Source organism: Wyeomyia smithii, chromosome 3, assembly GCF_029784165.1.
Source record: "Wyeomyia smithii strain HCP4-BCI-WySm-NY-G18 chromosome 3, ASM2978416v1, whole genome shotgun sequence".
In the NCBI taxonomy this organism is placed as follows: Eukaryota; Metazoa; Arthropoda; class Insecta; order Diptera; family Culicidae; genus Wyeomyia; species Wyeomyia smithii.
Genome location: NC_073696.1, coordinates 191,503,778 through 191,524,324, shown reverse-complemented (window position 1 = coordinate 191,524,324; position 20,547 = coordinate 191,503,778). Strand labels below are relative to the sequence as shown.

The 20,547-nt window shown below is 36.3% G+C and overlaps 1 protein-coding gene and 1 long non-coding RNA gene across 3 annotated transcripts in view; both read left to right on the top strand.

The window, feature by feature from the left end:
* The window catches only part of LOC129733268 (uncharacterized), a 39,112-nt gene extending 34,743 nt beyond the window's left edge, over nucleotides 1-4,369 (top strand). The window contains exon 3 of the long non-coding RNA XR_008729448.1: nucleotides 4,189-4,369. This is a non-coding gene — a long non-coding RNA (uncharacterized LOC129733268). The remainder of the gene's footprint in view (nucleotides 1-4,188) is intronic.
* The window catches only part of LOC129733265 (calcium/calmodulin-dependent protein kinase kinase 2), a 187,277-nt gene that overhangs the window by 115,391 nt on the left and 51,339 nt on the right, over nucleotides 1-20,547 (top strand). The window lies entirely within an intron of this gene.

Below are 20,547 nucleotides of genomic sequence, written 5' to 3'. Positions count from 1 at the left end.
CCAATCTGCTCTCAGTAACTTGACAACGAGAGCTGATATTGGTCCCCGAGTGATAACGGGTACTCAGTTAGTAGTATTAATATAAATACTACGTCTCACAATCGAACAGTTATTACATCGTGCAATGGGCCAGCACTGCGAAACATTATGGATTGTGCTTTCTAGGCAAAAATAATAGACCACTGCAGAGGCACAATTAAAATCGAATTCATTATAAAATGTCAGCCAAGCATGTAATAACCGTAACCGTAAGACCGTCACAAAGGATGTTTGAAATTACGAGCTAATTAATTTACAGCCAATTGTTCAACGGCTGTTCGCACCTATTCATCTACACTATGATTGGATTGTTAATGAAAAGCACCATTATCTGCATATGTTTCACTTATATGCGGGTTACCGAGAGCCGCCGATGCCCTATGATTATAACAATTTTATTGTATTACCACACGAATTACCGAACGGTACAATTGTTGAACATTTACGAAACGCGGCTCACCGTTCGTTAGTACTCGATGCCGGAAAACCGACGCATTCCATAGATGGCTACTACCTGTTACTAACTGCATAAGGATGCTACCCTGTAGCTATTAATGCAATTGCGTTTGCATCCGAACTTTCCATTGGTGTTTGCATGCATGTATTCGGAATGTATTTGCATGGCACCAACAACAGAGCTTGCGTGCTCCAAATTGTACCCATTTGACAGCTCGCTTGAGGTATGGTATGTTGACTTCGAAAACGTTGAATCCTGACAGACGCTCAGATGCGCCGCGCTCTTGCTACAGGCGATAGCATGCAATCAGTGACGAACGTGATGAATCAACCGCGGTGCTCGGACTATTTGAGTGTGCACTGCTCTGCTAGATTATTATTCGAGGCAAAATATTGATATCTCTTGGCTATGAAGTGCGCGGCTAGTGTCTATAACATTACTGAGCTACCCTGGGTGGTCCACGATGAATTTTTTTTCTATTTTGTTTTTGTGACACCCAAATGAAATTGCACGAATAATTTTTTATTTCAACAAAGAATTTCAAATATAAACATTTAAACATATTGTGATATGATTTTAGACATTTTGGACATTTTTGTTATTTTCAATACGCATAGTTCTCGCGTAACTTTTCAAAAGGACCTAAGAACAATGAGAGATTTTCTCATCTCTCACTTTGATTCGATAATTACAACGTCATTATAAAAGTTTTCAACGACTCCTTGCCACAAATCGAAAGATTACAGCATTGCCTATCTTACTATGCAAAAAGATTAATGGAAAAAGTAAAAATAACTGTGAGTCTCTCAGTGTTACTTAGGTCCTTTCGAAAAGTTACGCGAGATTTATAGTTGGAATGAAACCTAACCATAAAGAATGGAAAAATGCTACAACAAAAACGCAATTTTTCAAATATCATTTTTCTTTGGCAGGTTTTCAAGCAAACCTGCTGAAGAAAACTGCAGCCGATGTAGTACGATGCCCTATAAGAAATCCTTGAATCAATACAATGTATAATGAATAACTGTTTATCACAGTTCTGATTTTGATTATCTTGACTGACATGGAGAAATGTTCATTCCTTTCAGTCTTCATTTTGTCACAGTCTACTTTCTGCTGTGTAAACAAGGTAAGCCGTCTAAAAGTCGAGCTCGTTAATAATTCAAATATTTTGCGTTTCCTAAAACAGAAGTAACGATCTCAGAGGACGGTTATCCAAATGCCGCACTGAGACTGGCAAAAACTTTGTCATGATTAAGCTGAGTTTTGAACAATTTGTATTGTTGAAAGCATAGAAAAGTTCAAATCACACAGTTGTAGTCGGTATCAAGTCAGATTTGTCGTGTCGTTTTTGGAGTTGGGATAACTAGGGAAGATATTCACTTTAACAGAGTTGTTATTCTGTTGAATTTTACTTCAGGACAGCTGTTTTAACCCGTTTCACTCTGGCAGTTGGTGCTCAAAAGCAAACACGAGCAGGCGAGAAAATATTATAGTTTCATCGAATCGGCTTATGGAAAAAGGTGCGGAAAAAGGATTTCGAGGATAGAAAAAACAAACTGTGGTTTCTCCTTTAAATATATCCACTCTAGCGATTTCGAAGCACTTTTGTAGCATATTGGAAGTGTTTTATTATGCGTACAAATCATTAAAATTGCTTGGTCTGCCTCATCCAAACGAAAAAACCTGCCATTAAACGACCTTGTTAGAAATGCCGATATCATTGTGTTGGATTACGTAGATTCCAAGCAGGAGAATTTTATGAAAGAGAAGAATCTGACAATTGTCTTCCAGGTAATGTTAAAGTAAGATAAAAGTGTAAATTTTGTCTATCATTCTCATTATGAAACAGGATAAAAAACAATCATGCTACATGCTGTTGCTCCAGGACTCTATTTACTCGCTAAATGACTCCATTATTCTCTCATCAAGGCAGCTGGTAAATTACTACTAAACACCGGCAGGAAAGTGATTTTACTTTTCATACCTACACTTCGACAAAAGTGCACAAGCAATGTAATTTCCTGTCCCGTGTTGATAGTGCCAAATGTGTTTTTTTTACTTCGACAGCGATTGTTTCAACAGCAATTGTTATCGTGAAATGAATACCATGCTGAAACAATAACATACGAAAGTTAAAAAAATCTCATAATTACACTGATTTTGAAAACACTGAATGAAACTCAACACAAGTAAGACAAGTAACAACAACTTAACGTTGTAAATTTGTGCTACTTCATGGTACCAACTTGTACAAACTACAAACTTAAGAGCTCTCTACTCTATGCTGCAAACTACGACCGGAAGAAAAAAGTCGGAAAATGCAGGTAATGAAAGCGATACCCAGAATACCAGGATGTTCAGCTGCGCGACTTTTGCTGGTCACGTTTGTTCTCCATTCATTGGATCCTTTCTTCTGGTGCATACCAAGCCTGAACAGATCGGAACAACAAAGAAAAGTTCGAGCTTAAGTGCTCTAGCGTAGGGATCAAAATCACCCACTCCTGTTGGTACCGCTTTGCCTACTGAATGCAGTCGGGGATTGTTTGTAACCAAATACGGTTTTGCAAAGGTGCACCAAGTGTTCATCAGCTTGGCTGCACAGAGGCAATATTATTTTTGCTGAAAGCTGCTTGAAAACACTTGTCACAAACACCGGATGTACACAGGGCTGGTAGAGTTTCCGTTATTCTGGGCATCAAGAAGGGGAGGTGTTGCAAACGCAAGTGATTTACTATGAAAGCTCACACGCGATGGCAGTGCAGGATAATCCTGGAACTGGACTGGATAATCCGACACATGACTTCACGAAAATTGTGTCTATGATTGGGTATGATTTAGAAAAAAAAAACCGAATGCGAAGCAACGAAAAACTCAAACTTCCAACCAACTTTATTTTTGTTTTACAAACAACCATCCGCCCTCGTTGTAGCAAAAATCGGACTTAGTTGAAAGCAAACTATTTAAATTTTCAGGGTTCACACCGCTGCTCATTAAATCCAGCACACTACGAAACGTCGATTGCCGCCATAAATCCGCTAAGCCGTTGCATCTGGACGCAATCAATTAAGGAGATTAAATTAAATGCAAATTGACTAGATTATCCCAAACTACCGCCGGCCGTTTGCTACAGAACATAATGAATAGGAAAACCGGCAAACCTACGGGCAATCTAATCGCTAGCCAGGCAACAAAGCTTATTGAGAAATACCAATGACCTGCGCAAATGTTGCTATCCTTTTGACACTGATGAATGTCTTTTATGGTTAGTTATTATTTAATGATAGGATTGAAAAAAGTGCAAATGCTGGCAGCACGAAAACTGCAGTGACGAAGTAAAGCAGGAAAAAATAATTTCGACTGTTTGTTGCACTCTTTGAATATTAGAAAAACCTTGAAATAATGTGAGTTTAGAAAAAAAGGCATGGCACAGTACGCAATCAAGTCGATGGATAGGACAAAATTGGTAAAACTTATGAATCCCCTATTCAACAGAATCGATGGGGACGCCTAGTTGCCGATTTTAAATTTTAGACCATAAAATATTGTAAAATGTTAAAAAAAAATTTCTTCTATAAATTCAAGTTAAGGACATACTCCAAGCTAAAGACAGAAATTTATTTATACTCTATACTCTCAAAAGGTCAATTGCACAACATCTAATTATGGTTTGATTTTTTTTTCATTTTCAGGTATGCTTCGAACTCAAGACCCGTGCTAGGATTGAATACCGTATGGTCGCATGTACTACTCATTTAGGTGACAAAAATTCAGCTAATAATAGTTAGGGGTGACATAGATGGTGTATAATACTGGTCGACAAAAGCAAAAATATGTTTCCCTAAAATTGTGGCAATTTTAAATGACCAGAGCTTCACGAAAAATAAATCAATTTTAACGAAACTGGTTTCATTTTACTGGAAAACTACCCTAGTATTACTTCAAAACTTGACGTTACCAACCTACACCGGATATGTTTCGGATGTTAGGAGTGTGTGTGTCAAATGTACGTTCTTGCAACGCGTAGAACTTTTTCTGACATCTTGTTTTTTCTAGGTTCATATGGGGCCAATAAACTAAAATTCATTCCGAGTTCATCGTTACCCAAGAATCGAAAATCCGCCAAGGAGCTGTTGAGATAAAAATTATTTAAGTACAGTGCTTTTTTGATTTCATCACGGTCAAAAAAAAAACTCTCACCGTGAGTTTGGCGAAATGTTGAATTTTTTTTGTGTCGGATACAATTTAAATCAATGATATTTTGTGTAAAATAATGTTCTTTCATAGTTCAATGGAATTTTAGTTCAAGATTCAAACGAATAAACAAAAAAAGTTAGTTTATAACATTTTTCTCCATAGCATTGTTGCGAACTTCCGCAAGGCAATTATATGTGCAATATTAAATTTGATTTTATTCTGCCCATTCTAGCATAGTTAAGAAGGACTAATGTTTGTTTATGTGGAACTGTGGAACCACTAGAATTTATTATTTTCCAATTGATGTTCTATGTAGATCAAGTTGCTCGGCATTTTGAGCTTTGAGTAGAATCTTCTTTCTCAACTGCTCGAATAATATTTTTTTTATTACTTTATTAAGGTGACTTTTAGCTACAGGCTGGTTCACCACCAACGAATAATAAGTAATTTATGCTGCAAAGTCAATGAAATACCCTTAAGACGTTTCATTTTCACAAAATTATGACACAAATAAATTGTAACAGATATTACAGTTGGTTGCCCTATCCAGAAAAATAAACGAATAAATTGAGTTCATAAAACTACGCACATTCAATAAGGGGCCATCCACATTCCACGTGGACATATTTTTAACGATTTTGACCCATCCTCCTCCTCCGTGGACAACTGCCATTACACATACCCCCCCCCCCATAGCTGTCTAGAATGTGGATGGCCCCTAAGGGCACAAGGCACATGTAAGAGTTATGATTTCAATGCACTTTCCACAATTGACTCTACTATTCTTAACCTAGAATTCTTTTCAACGAGAGTGATAAAATCGAGATAGAAAGTGTGAGAAAACCGAGCTTGAATTTGGCGAGTAGCGATAAAATCTAAAAAGCACTGTAGGTTTTTCCATTTTTTTCCTGTTGGGTACATAGTACACGGAAAAGTTTTTGTTAGCAAAACTTTTTTCCTTGAGAGTGTGGTTTGTTCTGAAAAGTTTTAGGCAACTAAATTGTCTATCTAGAAAGCTTCATTTGGAAAAAAAACTGAGAGAGTCGATATTTTTTAAATAAATTAATGCAGGATAATAAATTAAATTTTTTAAATAATGACAACCATTCTCTATCTCTTGTGATTTTTTCGATATATTTATTTATAAAAATGAGGTTTACATACTTCAAACCTTTTCAAATGTTAGTCCGGATAAGCCCTACATACCCACAAAGTTTCACTGCTAGGGTGTTGCGAGTCCAAGGAAAATTGTACCCAATAAGAAAAAACTGCCAAAAACAAAACTCTTACTCAATTAAATCATATCTCGATGGTTCCTTGAGGTTTTTAACCTTTGGATTCCAATGAACTTGGAATGGATTCTAGTTTATTAACAACATATAAACCTACAAGAAACAAGATGTCAGGAAAAGTTCAAAGGAATGGTGAGAATGCAATAATCTTTATTTTTTCCTGTTTGAGGTCTAGGGCAGCGGTTCTCAACCTGGGGTACGCGTACCCGTAAGAAAAATTAGTAATGGCGGACAAAATAATTTTTCTTCATAATACTTAATTTGTTGTTCAAACTTGCTCTTAAAACATGACTGCAATAATCAAACAAACCATAGTCCATTTTAAAACATAAACTAGACTACCACAACATGATCTACCACTACTCTCTCCCACTCTACGGGAACATTTTTTTTCGCCATTTATTTTTATTGGCCTAAATCATGCTAAAACTATCCAAGAATCAAAATCTACATCGCCCAAGTACAGATCTAAACTCAAAGTTCGTTTGAATAAATTTTTACCGAACAACTTTTATACTCCAAAATCACATTTTTCGTTTAGTTTGGCGATGCTCGTTTTTCTTCTTATTTCGCGGCTTTGTAAACTAGCAGAAGTTACTTACGATCGTTATAGTGTTTCAAATTTGAAGTATAGAGGTCTCTGCATCAAATTTCGACTGTTATAGCGTCTCTACAGAACGTGTTTACTCACAATTTCCCTTTGTTTAGTCGATCAGCCGTTCTCGTTGTGTACATTCTTTGTTTGAGTTTTTCTATACTTTTTAACTGATATATGAGTGACAAGTTTGAGTTTTGCGTGGGATCGGACGCCAACTGTGTCAAAGTCGCTAAGCATCGCATGTCCGACATCGCGAAAGAGGCTAGGCGCAGCCATACATCAGAAGACAAAAAGGAAGAAGTGGAAAATAAAACCCAAGAAGGACAATTTTACGGCGCAGGGATAGCTGACAGAAGATAAAAAAATTATTAAGGGGCTTTGTTATTGCGATTCTTAAGATTTATAGCATTTTGAAACTTCAAACGCGTTTTTCTCAAAACCATGTTTTCAAAATCGGCGAAATGCAGTTTGGCACGACTTCTACTGCTCGCCGCGGAACAACTTTTAAAAAAAGCGGTTCACGGCAATCGTTGCACAGTCGCTATTATGTAACAAAAATAGCAATAAAAATATTTTTTCTATTCTGCAAGAGTTGCTCAATCCGATTGTATAACAATTCCTCGAAAACTATTCCCTAGAAAATAAAACGCCGAAGCTTTTTTCCCAGAAAACAAAATCCCAGAATGTACCAATAACCAGAAAACTGCTACCCAGAAAGTACTGACCCCCAGAAAGTTATTATCCGGAATGAACCAATGCCCAGAAAACTATTTCCCAGAAAATACCGTTTTCTAGAAAACTGTTATCCAAAAACGAAGAAATATGCATTTTTATTTTTTTAACATGGAAAATCTGTTAAAACTGAGTTTTTGTATATCTGAAATGTATAACGATTCTATCATTTGAATCAACTTACTGTCAACTAATACATTTGTTCTTTCATGGAGTAAATAAGTAAGTGCTTGACACCAGGCCATAGTTATAAAATCAGAGAACTTTCAGTTATCGTTTTTCGCTGAATGAACATCACAAGTCAACCACAAAAACACAGTAGCGAATTGATTTCTGAGGCTCCTTGACCAAAAATCTAAAATACCCCTCTTATCTTAATTCGGTTAATCTAGTTCACATCTGCAGCCCCCCTGCAGAAATTACCTCTGTAGAGGTTCGTTCGTTTACCTGGGTTGATGCAACATCCACTAGTATATATTAAACGAGCGAAAGAGAACCCGGTTACAATTCGGGAGCCTGTTGAGTATTCGTTTGCATTGGCATGCACACCGGAAACGGTAGCGCCTTTGTAATCATGGCAACATGAATCCTTTCCTTCGAGAAGCCAACAAGAGGTATCGGAAGAGTTTTCTTTTCTGTTTAACAGTCATACTAGCCATAGAAGTCTTTCGTAGAGAGAAATGGTTGGACAGGCTAGTAGAACATGGTATTGAATTGCTGTGTCGATATTCTCTTCTTGGACCTTGAAAATCGAAGACTGGGGCACGCAAACTCTCAACAGCTTGTACCGAATCCGCAGCAGGTCTCCAAGGTTTAGAGTCTCTAGTCGATAGATCAATGTAGGTAAGGAAAGTCGGCAAATTAGATCCGTAACTTTGGGATAAGGATTGGCTCTGAAGCCTGGGATGACTCGGGCTACAGGGCTGCCGGGTTGCGGGTCTGCGGTCGTGCTTCCGCTTCGCGCGGGTGTCGCGCCGTGGGCCTGCCGGCGCTTCTGCCTCAACGCACTCCGGGGCGTCCGGCCGTGTGGTGGTGTGGTGGTGTGAGCCGCCCGTTCGTCCGCCTCGCGCAGACGTGCGGTGCGCTCGCTCGCCTGCCGCGCCCGGGTTCATACGCTTCCCAGCTTGGGCTGCAGTCATCGATAAACAGTCAATTCAGAACTGGCACCGCTGAGGGAAACCTGACTTTCGAATTAAAACAAAGTGGCGAAATACCGATCGTTAATAGTGTTGTTTTGCAAAAACCTAAAGCTTGATATGTCAAAGCAAGGCTACCGTTTTTATTTTAGCCTGTGGCTCTTGAAGGGTACTTACCCCACTGTTCCCCTCGATAAATCCGGAACAAATGTCCCCTAATGTCCCAAAACTATGATAAATTTGTGATCATTTGGAAAAGGTTCGATCAAATTCGGTTTAGATCTTGCGGAATGGCAGATAAAAGAATTTTCATATTTTCGGCTCAGGTACGCAAGTGTTAGTTAAAAATGTCAGATAATTTAGAATGTTAACAATATAATAACTGAATACTAATGTTTTTTTTTCTGATTACGGTGATGCTGGAGAATAGTTTTCTGGGCATTGGTGCATTCTAGGAAACGGTTTTCTGGTAACTAGTACTTTCAGGGGTGTAGAATTCTGGTAACTAGTATATTCTGGGATTTGGTATTCTGGAGTATGGTTCATTCTGGGGAAAATCCTTCGACACTTTATTTTCTGGGGAATGGTTTTCTAGGAAAAGTTGGCCAACCGCTCAATCCAATGATATATTATTTATGTACCTTGCACCTCAAATGTCCTGTAAAAAAATCATGAAAAAAGCGTTGCTTTTTTGAGCATTTGGTAGATATAACCCCTTAAACCTAAAAAAAAGATACCATAGAATAAAAAAAAAACATTTTTTACTAATGAGCAATTCTCGCTGAAACCAGGCCACTAGGGGCACAAGGTCTTTAGAATTTGATATAAATTCATATAGTTGTTAGAAATAAAGAAAAACTGATTATGCCACTTTTGTTGATTCGAATTTGTTGACCCTTAGGTCACCAAGGGGTGAAATACTTTCTAGAAAAGTTGAAACTTTAGCAATTCTCGATGTTTTATTAGAGCTATATCTCTAATATTCGTTACCCAAGTGACACGGATAGTCTTTAATAAGTTCAGGTAATTGATATTAGACAAATCTCGTCACTGATGCAATAACGTATAAACTTATATACAACTTGTTAACAATTCAAAAAGCGCAAGGGGCGGAGCCAATATGACACATATATTTAACTTTAAATGAATTGTTCACACGACTTATATAAAACAACTTTATAACGACCATAACCACCACTCTTACATTTCCAATGTCAACAAATGAATTGAAATTTCATAAATATTTACCTGGTACTTCGTTAAAATTTACGCGCTTCGCAAATACTACAATATGATAGTAATCAAAATCGTATTTTTCGCGAAATTTTGAAATAAAGGAAAAAGTAACAGATGAACTCTAAAGGAACGAGCCTAAAGTATATATTTTTGATAAGTTTACATTATGAAACGTGCCTTTAGCCCAGAGAAATGGTGTTGAATATTATTTTGACACTCCGCCAACGAGGCAGCCATTTTGATTATTCTCATTCGCTGAATGGGTACACCAATTGCTCAAAGCTTTTGTCCTTTATGTAATCTCAATCTATAATGTTTATTTCGAGGAAAACATCGCAAAATAATTGAAAAAATGTACATTTAAAATTCACCCATACAACTATAAGGTGAACTACGAGGTCAGGCACTATGTACTAACTATTTGAACTTTTTTACTATTTAAGCGAACAAAAATGAGAGTAAAATATGCTACAATTTGGAGAAGGAATCGTAAAACCAATTAAGCTGGGTCATATAAAGCTACTACAATCTGTCCAAAAACAAAAAATGCGTTCACCATCTTGATTACTGTTCAACTATCTAAACATATAAAAATGCAGCTCTGTCTGTCTGTCTGATCCATATAGGCTTGGAAACTACTGAACCGATCGACGTGAAACTTTGTATATAAGGCTTTTAGGGGCCGAGAAAGGTGACCATGATAGTTCGAGACCCCTCCCTTTTCTGGTAGGGAGGGGTCCCATACAAATGAAACACAGATTTCGCACAGCTCGAGAACCACTCAAGCAAATATAACCAAATTGTGTATGTGAATGTTTTTTTATGTAACAAATATGTCCATAATGGCTCGACACCCCTCCCTCTTCTGGGAGGAAGGGGTTCCATACAAATTAAACACAAATTTCTGCATATCTCGAGAACTAACCAACTAAATGGAACAAAATTTGGCAGGTGAATATTCTTAGGGGTAACAAATATGTCCATAATAGTTTGACACCCCTGGAAGGGTAGGGTTTCTTACAAATAAAGCTCAATTTTTTTCATAGCTCCAGAACTTTTTTTTTCGATTAGAGTAAATGAAACCAAATTTAGCATGTGGAGGTTTTTGGGGGCAAAAAATATGTTAAAGGTGGTTCAACATTTCTTCCACTTCTGGATGGGAGGGCTTTTATACAAATCGAACATGAATTTTCTATTCTGATTTGATACTTTTCCGTACTCTGGAAGGGGAGGCAGGTCTTCCATACAAGCTAAACAGATATTTCAACCAGGTTTCCCTGAAAACAGCCTACAATGATCGGGTCGATGCACAGGAGTCAAAACTCGACTCCATACGCCATTTATAATTTTAAAATGGAAACTTCCGGTTTCTAATATGGGTATTTCCGGAATCGCAATGGTGCTCTGAAGCCACGAGCCGACCTTAGAAAACGTTTTGAATAGTAAGATGGCAACTTCCGGTTTTTGGAAAACAGCCGAAAATGACCAAATACCACCCACTATGAGTATCTCCGGAATCAGAAGCTAAAAATTTACCACATACACCATTATGAATTGTAAGATGGCGACTTTTGGTTTCTGGAAAACAGCCGAAAAGACCAAATAACACCCAATATGGGTGTTTCTTAAACCAAAATGACGCCCAGGGGCCAGAATTTGTCTCCAAATGCCATTTTGATATCCAATATAGCGACTTCCGGATTCGGAAAAACTGCCGAAATAGACCGAATATTGCTTAATATAAATATTTCCGTAATCGAGATGATGCATAGAATGCGTTGACCCTCGACACTATTTAGAATTCAAATATGACTACTTTTAGTTTCTGGAAAACAACAAAATTACTGAACACCACCCAATATGGGTATTTGCGGAATTGATGCCAGAAAAACACCTGAAAATGATCGAATACCACTCAATATGAATATTTTCAGAATAGAGGTGATGTACAGAAGCCAAAAGTCGAGGATGTTGTCATTCCGATAAAACCAATCATTTCAAACGATTTGCCTTTTGACTTTGATCATATCCTATGGCCGATTCGTCGTGCATTTTTAGACTATAAACAAATCGCAAGGAATCAATGAATTTGGAATGTTTTAAATTATTAAATTAAACACAACAATGGGTGAGACGAAGTTTGCCAGGTTTGCTAGTTATATGTATTAATTTATTATATTTTATTATAGTTTTGAATATAATAACAGTATTTTTGATCCGCACTGTACTTGCTGAAGAAGAAATAGTTCACACCATCAAAACACATTAACAACTGATTTGAAACTAAACTACACCTATTGGGCCATTTTCCAATTTCGTCTCCACTATACGTTTTGCTGTCAAACACATATTCAACATTGTTGTCTCTTTTTTATTCTCAGGAAAAAAGCTAAACATGGTATAAATCAGTTTCAACAACAGTTCGTAATGTATATACAACTTCAAATTCAACTTGTCATTCCGATTTAAAACATAATTCCGATTTAAAACATCAATGCGAGGGAATTAAAATTTAATGTTTTCCTTTTAACTTAGCTATGACCTATTTATATGTTTTTCTTTCATTTTTCCATAGAAGATGTAGCAGATGTTACTTGGGTATGGAAATTAATACAAGTAGCACTTTTCTATAAGGAATGATAAAACTTTCATTTGAAGTGATCAGAATTTTGGCCGCCATCTCGGATTATATCAGAAAAATGCGATTTTGACCCTGTTCGCAACTACTGATTCTCAATCTAAGACAAGCATTGTAAAACTGAGAAAACATGCCATAAGATGCAATTTGAAAATTAGGTGAGCATCAGTGTTAACCTACCGATTAAACCAATTTTCCGAACAAAGTTTCAAAATAATTAATGCACACTCTTTACAGAAAAGTGCTACTTGTAGTAAGTTCCAAAACGAATTTCTCTTTTTTAGCTCAAATAAAACATCGAGAATTGCTAAAATTTCAACTTTTCTAGAAACTATTTTACCCCTTGATGACCGAATTGAAATTCGATCAGACAAAAATGGCATTATCAGTTTTTCTCTTTTTCGAACTATGTGCATTTATATCAAATTCGAAAGACCTTGTGCACCTGGTGGCCTGGTTTCAGCGAGAATTGCTCTAATTCAAATGTAGAGTAAATATATTGAGGTACGATAATAACATTAAGAAATTTGTTCTGTGTTAACAAGTTTGCAACTTGTCTCGTTTATACTTGATATTTTTGTCTTCTTTCTCGTTAGATTCAGTTACAGCATAAATTATCATGCATAGAACATAAAAAAAGATGATAAAATCTTCGAAGAAGGTTTTTAAAATTTCATTTCTCTTTCTCAAAATAAGAGTATATTGTTGATTTTTTAAAAATGAGCAGGTGATTTATTTCATTGCAGCTTGTATTACGGAATTGTTTTTATGTGAAAAATTCAGTATGGTGTTTTTCACATCCGTATTACTTTTATTTTGTTCTTTTACCTACTTTGCAATTATTAAATGATGAATTGTTAAATAATTTAAACATTGTTTCACGATTTTTTTTATTTATTGAGTATTTCAATAAGATTTAACATTATTCACTGAATAAGATTTCTTCAAAGTTACAGTGGCTAAATTGCATTGCAAGAAAAAAACTTTCCGATGACCGCTATAACTTCAGTTGAAGAAAAAATCAATTTCCAATTTTGAAAATTTTATTTCTTGAAAAATTGTGGAGGACTGCTGAACCGGTATTCGAACATACGACGACTGTCTTGATAACCCAGTGTACCACGAGACCAGCTGCAAAAAATCATAAATTTTGCTATAGAAATTCCAGGCTTCTTTTGAAAAAACTCTCAATATCTCATAACCAACAATTTTAAAGCAGAACTTTTTGTTTAAAGTTTCTTCTACTATTCATGCAAACTTTGCTAGGAATACTTAGCGAGGATAACTGTAGTTATTCGTTGTTGATAGTCGTACCGTTCTACTGACACTAATCTCAACCTGTGCGGCAATATTAACATGACCTCATATTTAACAGTGATATCGTAACAAATCAATCAATACACACATTAAGATCTGGTATTACGTTTATCTATTTAGGGAAAATTGCTGACATACTGCTGGCTTCAAAGAATCTATAACAACGTTTGCTAACAGTAGGTACCTACTGACTGTCACAACACGTCTCGAAAGAATAGTATGAGGATGACGGATAATGATCAACTGATATATAAGCCGTAGAGCACCACACCGCGCTGCTGTGTTTGGAATAATAATTTCAAGATTAATGCTGGATGTAAAATTTGTTTCGTCTATGTTGTACCATCTGTCATGCTATCGGGGGAAATTAGGGCTGAACGTGATCTGACGGCTTACATTTGTTTAGTTTGTTTTTATGCACAGTTTTGAACATGTTATTATTCATGTCTCGCGTAGTTTGCAGCCAGTTTCAATATACATGGCATATTCTGCCATTCGCAGGAAATGGTAATATTGCAATTTCTTGCAGAATATAATCCAGAAGGCACGGTTTGTTTTGGAACAGCAAATTTAAAATTATGATTATCTGGCAGATAGCATTCCTTTTTCTTAGGATAAGTCAGAAATGAGAAAAGATTGTTTCTATGAATACAAAAGAGTAGCTGGTAATTCATTACGCTTTCTTGAAAATTAAAACCACCATCGCAATTTCTCGTTTCATTTTTGCATCGTTTTAAGTAAAGTTGTGGAAAATTTCGACATTTATTACAGTTGATGCATACCATGCATATCAGTTGATGCATCATGAATGATAAGACAATCACTTCTCTGAAGCTCAATGACAAACCTATGTTTTCGCTATCGATAGCAGCTAGAAGGATTCTGACCTATTCATCATTCAATTTGTGTGCAACCTCCTGAAGCTACTGACACCGGGGATGCTAAAAGACGGATCAGATGTAGTTGTATAGCTAGTCAACGTTATCCATGCAAATGACAATGAATAACTCCAACTATTCTTCAACTGAAGTTATTGTACGATAAAAAATGTTAGTCTCGGAAAGCTGAATGCGAAAGGAAAATGGTTGTGGCAATTGTTGTGTTGATGAGTTCGGTTTCTTTGTAACTTCGGTAAATTGTATGCATTTGCGTGGGTGAAATGCATCCATGCGGTTTTTTGTTCACCTAAAAAATTATTGAACTTAAACCTGCTGTTTAGAATTCATTTGTAACGATAGGGTTTTTGCTAAACGATGTTGTTATTATGCAGATCAAGCGTTTTAGATTCAAAAATAATTTCAGTTTATGTGAAGAATGAAGAAATCTCAGAAATCTTCAACAAATTAGATTTTTTTCATCAAAAACAAAAAGAAAAATTTCAGCTCAATTGGTCAGGGTTCTGGGGTGCCTCAAGCGCTCGAAGTTATGATGTTTCGATCCTCGAGAACCACCCAAGGGGGGACCATATAAAATTGGAAGAATCGATTTTTTTTTATGTCAAACGACTACACCAGAATCTCGAAAAAAAAAATTTGGCCGAAAATTGATCTTCTGGGAATCAGCCATTACCAGTGAAGGGTTTACGATTGATAGATTCATGTTTTTGTATTATGATCGAAGCAGTTAGAATTTTATAAAAACATACACTAATTGAGCTATGAACAGTTTTATATATTAAATTCATATAAAAATTAAAATTAATGTACTAAATATCACTTACAATATCACATACCATGTGAAAACCTTAAGAAATTGCTCAAAACTGTCTGATATGCTATTAATAATTGCAGTCAACATTTAGCCGGTTTGCCCGAATCAACATAAGATAAGGGTAAACTGCCCATTTTTCGGGTGCCAGTGCCAGTGATGTTGGTAACGCGTCAAATGTATGGTAGCTGACAGCGATGCCATTCCCGTGTCTGGCATAGCTACAACCGTCGCACAGATAAAAGAAATCAACAACAATGGAAAAGTTAAATATACTGGCTCCCGCACCACAGGCATGAACCAAATTATTGGCACCATTTTCAGCGCCAAAATCACAAATCACAGTGAAACATCACTTTCTCTGGTCCTCTATGTGTTCTGATTCTACTGGCAAAATCATACCACTCATGGCAACATCCTGCTTTACTTCACCTCAGCAAACGAAAATACGCGCGGAAATCAGCTCTAAATAGATTATCACCTCGATGGCTCTTCGTTACGCAGAACAGTTTACCGGTACATAAAGTTATCGTCATAACATTTACTGCTAGCAAATAGGGGCGCAATTCAAAATCTGGAGTTTACACGGTTTGTAATGCCGGATTGAAGTGTCACGATTCAGTTCCGTTGATGGCAGTCAGCTTGAATTGTTCGTATTACGATTATGATTTGCAATCTCATCCAATCTCTCTTTATTTTTTGACGTTCTGCAATATTAGTTCACAACAATTTTATTGATAAGACGATTTTTAATAGTACTGGTCCTGTTCATGATTGACTGAACTATTGACTATTTAAAAAATTATAACTTGGGTCACAATCCTCTGTATAATTCTTTTGAAAAACGCATTTATTCGATACGACATAATACAATTTCAAGTTCAACGTAGCAAGTTACAGCTGTTTATTTTCTACAATTCGTGAACGTACCGTGAACTTTTTTCCCTAAATGTGGACTCAACTTTGATATAAACATTGAAACATAATCCTTACTTCTAAACCGCCCTCAATGTAACGCTGGAGAGACCTTTCAGAAGCAGTAAGCCTCCCGCTGTTCGATAGAATATATATTTTTACCTTCATGAAATAAAATCCACGTTCAACATTCATCCCGGGGAAATTCGAGTCGAAAAGTGCTGACAACTGCTTTGGCCTTACAATGCTTTGGGAGAAGTGACAATTTGCTCCCACCTTTCTTCTGCCGTGGTTGCCTCCAATGATGCGGATCCTCGGCGAAACCTTTTCTTAATGGGTCGACATGGGTTTCTTATCCATTCAGGATTTTCTGACGCAGAGCGGTAATAATCCATAACATTAAACGTTTTGTTCCGTTATCGAATGCCATACAAGCGTAACGTTAAACAAGGAGCGGCGATGAAAAACGAATTTGCATAAAACTAAGTTTTTGTTTATTTGGCAGGATATGTATGAAAAATAGCATTTGAATTATCTTATTTCTAGTAAAAGTTTAAAGTTATTTTTGATTTCTTTTGAATAATTTTTTGGAGAGGTAAGCAAAAATCATTTTTATTGCCTGAATGTAACAGCAATATAAGGCTACAGATTGAACACATAAACGAAAAAAGACCATCTTTTTAATGAATTAACCCTAAAAAGATAATCATATTTTGATATGAGTAGAAGGATAATCTGGCCTCAAATTGACTCCCGACTTTCAAATGATTGATAATGCAACTTTTTCTTTATAAATTATCGATGAACGATCATTACGGTCTTAACAAAAACTACACATAATTCAGATTTTAATATTTCCTTCTTTGAAAAAACGAGAAAAAACTGACGAACTGTTAGATGAAAAGAGCGCAACATTGCTGAAAGCGAGGAGTCAAATTGACGCAGACTATCTTTCCAGGGTTAATGGTACAAAGATTTTCATATGTGTTGAATATTCAGACAGAAAAATTGTCCAATACATTCATTTTATTTCAAGTTGGCCAGATACTTAAAGAATAAAATCTAAATATTTTAGAGGGATCACAAAATTTGCAAGAATAATGTAGTGACAAAATAAATATCATAACATACATAATATTAGCTGGTTATCCAGCGAATAAATTCAACAAGTTTGACGCATATTTCACTGTTGCCTAACACTACAATCAATAATCAATATATGTCCAACAAACATTGTAATAACAGTCTAACGCATGTTCAAGACGGTATATGCAAGAGTTGAATCGAGCAATGCGTGGACTAGAACTTGACATCTACAATAAACGTGGTATTTTCACAAGGACCCCCTATGTCATTCCCATAAATTCTATTGCTCTTTGTCTTATGACGAGGCCGTGCGAACATGTAGAATACGACAGTTCGAAAGCATAACACTGCACGTTCTAAAAATAAGAAGGTTTCCTTCCGATTTATTTGTAGTTGACATGCAAAATAAACCTGTCCTTCCCTTCAACCAGTAAGGTTGCCATAATCTGTGGGACCTGTGACGAGGGTTCTGTGGTGAGCGATAGATGTTTTCCGTTAAAACATTCGGGAAAATTATTTCAAGAGCTAAAAAAGAAGCTCGACGATAAAACCAAGGTAGGTTGCCTTTCAGTGTAACGATAAATTAAAATAGTTATTTGGCTTCTAAAATGTAGGTTGCGCAAAATTATTTTTTTTAAATTAGACGTGATTCGGTATTCTTAAAATCTTTACTGGTTAACGGGTTGACGTGTTGTGGAAAATTTTACTATCTACGTCACTATTTCCGTATAAATACGAACGATAACTTGGAAAATTACATTTGTATTGGCCAACAAGCGGTTGAGAAAGTAATTCAGCGGAGAATAAGTGTTTGTATAGCAACGTAATACCTATCAAAGCGTATTCCTCTATTATTTGATATAATCTTATTCGGGCGTGAGTTAAGAAAAGGGTAAAGGTAACACATCTAGTGCGATTTACACTCCATTGAGCAAGAAATAGAAAACAAAAGTATTCATTAACAGTTTTGATCTTTTGTTTTTAACAAATAAATAGCTGCAAAGTGGCAGTAGGCAGAATGGCTATTACAATTGGATGATAAAATCAAGATGAAACGGTCGCCGGAAGAAAAAAGGGCTCTTTCATGAAGACAACGCTCCCGCTCGTTTTGATCGCGACACGGGTAATAAACAGAACGGATTGGGCTAAGACGTTCTTTCCCACCCTCTGTGTTCGCCAGATTTGGCGCTGAGCGTCTATTTTCTTGATTGAAAATGTGGCCCTCTGGTAAGCGATTCTACTCAAATGGAGAGATAGAGTTGGAAACAAACAACTATTGACGCGCAGCATCGAATTGTTAGAGGACCGCTGAAATAAATTACTCTAGAAGAATGGAACAGTTTTTTGTAGCACATAAATTCGCAACGGGGGTATTTTGGCCAGCTTTGGGAAGTGTTCGCACAGTTCATTAAAAACAAACACAATTTTTAAACATAAATACCTACTCTATTATACCATTGTTAAAAGCTAAGTGTCTATTTTTATATACACCGTTCAACAATGCAATATATTAAGAAATATCCTAGAAATATCAAAATTTCTACGAAGTACTAAAAACACATTTTGGTCCACAAAATTTTTACTTTGGCCCACCTTAATATCTACAGACGTGTATGGAAATAGTTCGAACTAATTATATTTAAGATCATCATCGGTATTTTTAGAGCAAAAATAGTGGGTTTGAGGAGAACATCCTTCTGCTGTGAATTTTTGTAAATTTCAGGCATCTAAAAATGAAATGATTTGACTTATAGCGGTTTGACAGGCATTCTCATCTAATTTCATATCGTTAAATGTGATAAATTAGGAAGTTATTACCTGTAAATTGTCACAAGTTGCTTCTTTGTTCACGTGCAACGGCCGAACGGTAATCAAAGAGTTATCAAAACTTGGCATGGCCAAAATATGTTTGCTTCAGAAAGAGGCGAGCATATTTCGACCATGCGTTTAACACTTTTTCAACTTTGTTAGATGTTAGAGTATACAAACTGTTTCTATGACATTTTATTGATGTTACTACAATAACGAATTGTTTCAAAAGCATGCATATTTGTTACAATAGCTTCCGGACGTTGACTTGTATATTACCACTTCCTCTGGACTTTGGGTTGACTCAGCCATGACTTTGAATATGAATGAACTAATTCCAAAATAACACTACCTAGAGCCAGTTTTTCGCCGAAAATTATAGTGTAGTATGATTCTTAGGTGTGTTATTCAATGCTGTATGCATAGTTTTCTAATATTCATTGTATTTTTAGATAAAATGCGTAAAATGTAACCGGGTAGGCCAAAACATGTATGTGGGCCAAAATACCCCCGTTACCCTAGTTAGCATCCCAGGGAATGCAATGAACAGTGACCATTCAAGTGAATGAGATCGTTATTTTTCTTTTCGTTCATATGCTGAAAGGAAATGTAAATTCGCTGACACCAGAAATGAACACACAACGTAAGTTTCCTGCTTGGCTTCGTTGGTTATTTTATCTTTAACCCACGCAAAAGAATCCACCCAAATACAGAACTGTCAGAAAGGTATTGATTATTACCATCATCGTAATCAACTTCTACAATATAAATAATAACAGCAGTCAGTCGTGTCACCACTCTACAATGAGAAATTATTTATAGTTTTCATTCGAAAAAGAATCTGCTTTAAATTTTCAACTTACCATTACAGCCCAAACACTAATAGACGAAACGTATGGTCGGTTGTAATAAGACAGAATTTATTCTATGGATCAACAAAAATACATTGGTTATGTCGTTCTTCGTCTAATAAAAAATAAACGAGTCCATCTAAATTACCAAATACGGGCTAGACGATAGAATAGACGATCATTACAGACCCAACATGGTACTGGTTCTCACTCCGTGCTGACGGTTCAACCTGACGATGGCTATACAGTCTAACAGCCCATTAATGAAATGTTTAACGTGAGACCTGATAGATTTATTATATACCAAAGCTCAACCGACAAAAGTGGCCAGAGCGGGTGACAATTTAAAACCGTTTAACGGCTCTTAATTCGTAATACACACATTTGTTATAGGCTGCAAAACTGCGCGTGCTGCTATATTTTAATTAGTGTACAGCGATTGCCGAGGCTGCATTTATCTGAATATTGATTTGAGCACACCTTTTACATATCAGTGTTGATTTAATGCAATAATATAAACCAATTAAAAATACTCAT